This window comes from Peromyscus leucopus, unplaced genomic scaffold (genome assembly GCF_004664715.2).
Source record: "Peromyscus leucopus breed LL Stock unplaced genomic scaffold, UCI_PerLeu_2.1 scaffold_1428, whole genome shotgun sequence".
Classification (NCBI taxonomy): Eukaryota; Metazoa; Chordata; class Mammalia; order Rodentia; family Cricetidae; genus Peromyscus; species Peromyscus leucopus.
The window spans coordinates 1-7,979 of NW_023504587.1; the positions used below are offsets into that span (position 1 = coordinate 1).

At 43.6% G+C, this 7,979-nt stretch overlaps 1 pseudogene; it reads right to left on the reverse strand.

Annotated features, from left to right (window-relative positions):
* Positions 1–3,816: 3,816 nt before the first annotated feature.
* LOC114688759 lies at positions 3,817–6,834 on the reverse strand (annotated as a pseudogene).
* Positions 6,835–7,979: the final 1,145 nt, after the last annotated feature.

A 7,979-nucleotide genomic window follows, 5' to 3' on the forward strand; every position in this document is an offset into this window, starting at 1 on the left:
CACTTCTGCAAATTTCTTGATGCAGTTGGAGGATTACACTCCTAGGATCCCAGATACAGTGACTGCTTATTACCTGAACCCTGCTGTCATTGAAGCTTCAGACCCACACATACATTGGCTCATCTCGCTAGCTGCCCAGAAGTTCATCTCAGATATTGCCAACAATGCCCTACAACACTGCAAAATGAAGGGCACAGCCTCTGGCAGCTCCTTGACCAAGAGCAAGGACCGCAAGTACACCTTCCCATGGAGGACTTTCCCCTGCCCTCAGCGAATGTGGTATCCATGAGAAGAAGCCCCACTACTTCACCTGAGCCAACTAAGCCAGACCTATTTGTCTTTTCCTCTGTCCCTTCACCAGTCTGTTTCCATAATAATCTTTATTGTGAAAAACAGAAAGAAAGAAAAAAAACAAAAAAAGAAGGAAAGGAAGGAAGGAAGGAAGGAAGGAAGGAAGGAAGGAAGGAAGGAAGAAAGGGAGAAGGAAAGAAAGAAAAAAGAAGAAAGACTTTTCATTTACCAGAGTGATAATTAAAAGAATTTAAAAGTTAAGACAGGAAGTCACAAACTTAATAATGGAATTAAAGGGCTGTCTTGGCTTGTGCCTATACTTAGCACTAGGGAGGCAGAGGCTGGAGGATTGCTTAAAGCTCAAACAAGCTTGGACCACAGACACTGTTGTATTTTAAAATGGTGAGGGAGCAGGAAGGAGTCACAGCATACAACAGGCCTACCTTGCAGGATTATTGAGGGAAGGGGGAGAAGAGGCAGAGACTGGTCTCTGGGGATGAAAGTGAAGAAAGAGAAAGAGATGGCAGGTATGCAAGGACAGCCTTTTATAAGGAAACTTAGCTGAATGCCCACAGGGGATCCTCTTAGTGGCTGCAGCTGAGATAAATCCTGTCAGGACCCTGAGTGCAGGCCAGGTGTCCTGAATGCTAATGGATACACTATCTCCACAGGCAACACTCATCCTTTCAGAAGCCTTAAGGATCTGGTCCCAGGTTTTAAAATAATTTATTTTGCTTTATGTATATGCATGTGTGTATATACATATGGTTCCTTTAAAGCATCTGAAGAGGGTGTTGGGACCTCTGAGACTACACTTACAAAAGCCACCACCTAACTTGAGTGCTGAAACCAAAACTCAGGTCATCCAGAGAACACCTCTGTCTTTGGTTGGCTTCTGCCTTTTGGTTGTCCATCCTACAAAAAGATTTATAATTTTTGGACATACATTTCTTTCTTGAACAGTAAGTTGTTTGAACTATGAACAGGTGTTGGGCATACAGCATTCTCACCGTTGAGCTGTGATCTGTCTTTTTCTTGCTTTGGAAGGCTTGAGGAGCTGGATATTATTTCCCCCACCACCCTTAGCATTACAGTTTCCCATAGGATTCCAGAAAACCCTTTTGCATGAGAGGGCATTCTATTCTTTTAATTTACTGAGTCGCTTTCATGGACAGTTTCATAGTTGTTCACTATGCTAATCGGGTTTGCATATTCTCGTGCCCCCCTTGTTTCACACCTTCTGCATCCTAGAACTTTCACAGTGAAAAATGACCCAAAATTCCCTGTTCTTGGGCATTTTATACACTTCAGTTCATGAAACCCCAGTCAAAGAGCTAGAGAGAGATTCTCTTGGAGAGATGGCTCAGATGTTAACAGGGCTTGCTGTTCTTTCTGGGGACCAGCGTTTGATTTCAGCACCCTGAAACTCTTGGAACAGTTCCAGATTATCTTGACACCACCCTTTCTTTTTCTGTATTCTGGGAGCACTTGCTGTCTTTTACATCTACATACACACCCCACATGTAATCTGGATATGCCTTTGATTTATTATCATTGAGTGTGTATGGGAGTCTGTATGCCCTTCTGTGCCATTGTAACAATGTGGAGGTCAGAAGATTCTCTCTGTCTCTCTGTCTCTCTCTCTCTCTCTCTCTCTGTCTCTCTCTCTCTCTCTCTCTCTCTACTGTCTATCCCACCCCTGTGAGATGTGGTCTCATACACAGCTCTGGCCATCCTAGAACTCATTATGTACACCAGGCCAGCTAAGAACTCCCAGAAATCCACATGCCCCTGCCTCCCATGTGCTGGGATTAAAGACACTTGCCACCATGCCTGCCTTCAGAGGATGACTTTCAATGGTCAGTTTCTTTTTCCACAGGAGATTCTGGGCATCACACTAAGGTCTTTCGGTTGATGTAGCAAACTCTCATGCATTGAGCCACCACAGTGTTCCACAACCTGACTGTCTGTCTAAGCTCAAGATTAAATGAAGTCTTTCCCAGCCAACACTCTGAATGCTGTGGCCATATGTCAGTAATACTCAGTCCCAGCTCATGGAGTGGTTCATCAACATACTCCTGGACTTACTATATCCCTGACATTCATCACTTAATGATGGCACATTTGATGCTATCCATTCCATGGACCATCTGGAACTCCATGTGGATGAGCATGGTGGGGATTGAGAACACTGATCCCTCCTCCCTGGGACTGGAAGTCAGTGGTGGATTAGAGGACCTGTGACTCAAATGGTCCATTTGAGGCAGAGTCTCAGAGGAGTCACTGAAGCCCTCTACAGTGATGGAGGCTGCACTCACTTGCTGGATTCAGTGTCCTGCCATCTGGTCCATAGATGGTGATTCAGTGACCCCTAAGGAATCTAGTTCATCCTCTGCTAATATCCAGGGCTAAGACCAGCCCAGGTGACACAATAAACATTCCTTTATATTCTCTAGATGAAAACTATTAACTATTTGTTTGGGTGAGATACGGAAAAATGGAAATAAAAGCAATGTTGACATTTGGATTTGAGATGAGTATGATTGTGTAGGCTTGTAAGGTGAAGCCAACCGGATCAGGTGTTCCAGGCCAGCTGGGATAAAATGGGGAGGTCCAGGCAAGTTTGGACTTTAGTGAGAATGGTGTCAAAGGGCAGGACAGCAGCTTCTGGAATAAGAGAATTCCAGCTAGAGAATTTTGGATCAATGCTGAGCCTCTCTGGAAGAGGGCTTCCAGGTGTGTGGAACTGCTCCTGGGGCATGCATGCAGCAATCGCTAAAGGAACCTTTCCCTCTTCCCACAGGCATGGGAAGAAAGTCCAATCTGTATCTCAGGGTGAAGGATGCTAAGGAGTAAAAGTGAGCTTTGTGGCTGTCTCTCTGAGGAAGTGGAAGTTCTCATGTTTTGTTTGTTTTTTTTTTTTTTTTTTTTTTTTTTTTTTTTTTTTTTTTTTTTTTTTTTTTTTTTTTTTTTTTTTTTTTTTGTGTGTCGCTCAGAGATGTGTTGCTGTGCTGTTGTGTTGTTTGACATGATACCCTTTATATAGACTAGATGACCTCAACCACAGGACATCTCGGTACTGGGTCTCCTGAGTGCTGAATGAATGGTGTGCATGACCACAGGTGACAGAAGAGCTCCTGCCAAGCACATGGGAAGCCCTTGATGCTGTCCTTAGCACCATGGAATGGTACCCAAAGAAAGGATGGAAAGAAAGATCCCAAGACAAAAGCCAAGCTGGTGTCTGAAGTACTGAATAAGAATAGTCTGAGTGCTGGGAGCTCCTCTCTAATCTCAGACAGTGTGGGAACTACAGGAGCTGACTGGGGGAACATGCATCAGAATGTCTGGGTGGAGCTGGACTTGGGAGAGCACCACCAACACTCCTCAGCTAGGAGGATCTAGAATTCAACCTTAGCCAGGGCTCCATGGTCAAACCTAAAATCAAAAGTCAAAGAAGAAGGAAACGAACCCAGTGTCTGGAAAATCCACAGAAGCCAAAGGAGTGAGCATATACTACACAGGCCATTGTATTAACAGGATAAAATTTATTTTTTAAATACAAAATAACCACATAGCATTTTAAACGTAAACAGTCAGTCACATTCTGTACATTCACGATAGTGTACAATCGCCTCCCTCCAGTTGTAAAATATGGTCGGTCCTCTTCCCGAAAAGGGATCTTCCTCGAAGCACTCTTTCCCTCTCCCCTCACTCCCTAGTCCTGACAAGCATAATCCACTCTCTTGGGATCTGCCTCTTCTGGACAGTTACTGTACACGGAATCACAATGCACAACTTGGTCGATCTGTTTCTCTCGCTTTCTATACTGTAATCAGAGTTTAGCCATGTACCAGTGTGTATCATCACTTCACTTTGATGTCTAAACATTGTCTCATTGTAGGGAAATGTCATGGCTTATAAATTAACTGTCATACACTGATGGGCATGTGAGTCCACAGGCCATAGAAAACTCATTTTCATGTAGGCTAGGAGCAGGAGGGGTGAACACAAGAATCTAAGGTGTTCTATCGACATTTAAACACTATCGACATAGTGTTTAAAAAATAATTAGAAAGGTAGCTATCAAAGATCACTCCTTACTGTGTAAATATATAAAAAAGTTCAGAAATCAAAGTTCTAAACGATTCATTTCTATTAAAAAAAGTGTCCAACATTTAAAAAGATGAGGATTCACTCTCACCAATGTCCTTATCTGGATCCTATTGGGCAGCTTCTTTTTCTTGTTGCCGTTTCTTCCAAAGCTTGGCCATTGCCAGAAACTTGAGGTTAGGCTGGTTGGCAGCATCCTCTGGAAAGATGTAACCATGGTATTCTTCCCAGCTGGCATCAGACCCATCTTGGGCCTGGACCTTTCTCCTCTTCTTGACCTTTTCTGGCATGAGTTTGTCTACTCTTTCCTTGTCTGATACTGTTCCAAATTCATCTTCAAACCCTCGCCAGGATTCCAGCAACTTAAGTCTCTCTTCTTTCTCTTCATGCTTTCTCATGGTTCTGTTCGCCTCTTGATAAATCTGTCTGCATTTAGTCACACCTGCTTCTTTGCCTGAGGATAACTCAAAGCGAGCCAAACTGATCCATACCTTGACATCCTGTGTTCGCTGAAGCAGTTGTCGGTAAAGGTTTCGTGCCCTTTCCGTTTCTTCCTGCTTAGTCTCAAAATGGATATATGATGTCCAAAGGACCTCTGGCATGTCTAAGCTTGGCTGGCTGATGGCTAATTCGTAGATGGCCCAGGCTCTATCGATATCACCAAGGATTGTCTCTAATTCTGCAAACTTAATCCATGAGGTACAACTTTCAGGTCCAAATTCCAAGAACTTCTCATAAATCTTGCGGCATCTGTCAAATTCTCGAAGCTGTAGTTCCAGTTCTATATAGCCTTTGAATAACTTGTTCTTTGGCATTTGCCTATGGAAGTCCCCAAAGCTCTTCTGGCCAGTGGCAGATTTTTGTGTCGTATTTCAAACTGTGCGTAATATAACCACATTTTGGCAAAGGTGAACTTTTTGTGAGGAATTAGTGCCAAAGAGGCTTGATAGACCTGTCTTGTCCTCTCAGGATCCTTGGCTTCCAGCTCTTCGTAGAATGCATAGTTGATCCAGAGATAGATGTAGCGCTTCCAATGCCTCTTCTCCTGGATGGGCGGCACGTTGGCAATGGCCCTCTCATAGACTTCCCGCACTGTGTCGGCCTCCGCCTCACTTTCCTCCAAGCGCAAGTAATCAAACCAGGCATCGTAATTGTATGGATTAGCCTTCACTTCTTCTTCATATTGGCATCTCCGTTTGCTCACGATGATATCTTCAACAGCCCTGCGGTCCCCAAACTTCTTCTCAAAGACGGTATAGTTTTTCCAGAGTTCTTGCGCCCTTGTTTTGAAATTCTAGCCAGGGCATATTTGTAGATAACTCGTACCCTTTCCAATTCTTTCTGGTTTTCCTCGAATTTGGCAAAGGCCGCATACAGGTGTGCGTCCATATGCTCCTCTCCAAAGAACTCCACTGCTCTCTCGTAGACTTGCCGCGCATGGGCAAAAAAGCATGCTTCTCTTCGAATCGGGCATACTTGACCCAGTTCTTCACAGCAGGGTGCACGAGCACAAAGCGTTCATAAGGGTACGGGCCCGCTCCACCTCTTTGTGTCTCAGCTCGAAGCTGATGTAGGAGTGCCAGGCCTGCTCCTCAGGCCGCCATTCCATCCAGCGCTCAAACACTTGACGGGCACCGGCGACATTGCCCAACATCTCCTCCATGGATGTGTACCTGTGCCAGAACTCACTGACTCGGGGCAGAGTTGTTAGGGCTCGCTCCCAGATATTTCGGGCATGGTTCACCTGGGTTCTTCATTTCCATTTCTCCATACCTCAGCCAGAGTGGAATACTCCCATAGTCTACATCCAAGGCACGCTCGTATATGGACCGAGCCCTTGGGATTTCCTTGAGACTTTCTTCCCACTGGGCATATTTGATCCAGTTACTAATCACAGTCCTGTTTTTTCTTATGTTATCTTCAAAAGTCTTCCTCTTCCAAGTTTGTAATCATTGAGCTCCTCTTCATCTGTGATCTTCTGCTGAGGCGGGGGTGGAAGGAGCTCGAGTTCTCTCTCTTTAGCCTCTCTTAAGAGCTGCTCTGCAGTTAGCTGTACCTCAGCTGGCGCTTTGTTTTTCACCTTGGCCACTTTGGGAATCCTCTGTTTCCCCGCCGCTGTAGAGGACGCCATGTCTGGGGCCGCTGAACCGGAGTAACCCCGACACCAACACACACACACACACACCACACCGCTGGACCTCAGAAATGGGCTTCAAAAACCAGCCAACACCAGAGAGCCGGCCCGGGACAAACTAGATCCCCCAACAGAGGCCCACGCCTTTAATCCCAGCACTCGGAAGGCAGAGGCAAGAGGATCTCTGAGTTTGAGACCAGCCTGGTGAGTAGTAACGGGTTGTAAAAGCTTCAGAGGAAGCAGAGAAGACTCTGTCCAGGAGCTTAGAGTCACACCTGGCCCTGTAAACGAATTTCTAAACGGTCTTATTAATTTAAAAAAAAAAAAAGAGCCAAATATACGGATGAGAGCCTTAGAGATCAGGGAAATGCGGGAGCCACCAGCTACCTTACCTCACCAGCTCTGCACCTTCCAAAATGCCCTGACTTCCCTGTCTACCTAGGTTTTTATTGCCTAGGTTTGGATTGCCTTGCTGTTCTGCCCTCTCATTGGCTCTTAGCCCAGCTACCTCACTTCCTTGTCACCGCCTGTCTGCACAGACCTCAGGTCTCTATGGTGGGTCCCGGGATTAAAGGCGTGTCTCACTACACTTGGCGTTCCCTAGTGTGTCCTTGAACACACAGAGACTCTGCCTGACTGTGTTGATTAAGGCGTGTGCTACCACCGCTTGACTTCTGTGTTTCCTTAAAAATGCTGGCCTTTTTCCCTTGATCTCCAGACATGCCTTATTGATTAACGTACAAATAAAATATCACCCCATTTTGGCACAAACAGAGTATCACCACATTTCCCCTGTTTTGTCTAATGAAAATAAAAAAATAATTAAAAAGTTAAAACTAATATAAGAAAAACTATATACAATAACAATAACTATACAAGCAATAAACAAGTTAAAACTTTCCTTTTAATTAAACAGAAAAGGAAAAGATTAAAAAACAAATAAAGGGGGATATGATATGGAAATATAGATATAGATATGTTGGATGAAAGGGTAGATTAATGTATCTGCTTTTAAAGAGCAACAATTAGTGTAAAATCTTTTCCACTGCTGTAGATTTTTTTTTTTTTTTTTTTTTTTTTTTTTTTTTTTTTTTTTTTTTTTTTTTTTTTTTTTTTTTTTTTTTTTTTTTTATTGATACAAATTTAAAGTTAATTTTGTTATACTGTATGTATATTTCTGCTCTCTTTTGAGGTATTCAGTTTATGTAACTCATTTAAATTGTAATGGATAATTGAGAACTACAGATGAATAATTAGTCTTCTATGAGAGTCAAACTAAGGCATGTTAAGTTTTCAGGGTATACATAGACATAATTCAATCAGGTAGGTAATATTCAAACCCTTCAAAGACCTACAGAATACGGCATTTAAAATGTTTTAAAAACTTGGACTTTCTGGACAGTGAGATGTCTGCTCCTGTCAGCACCAATTTACTTCAAAGAGA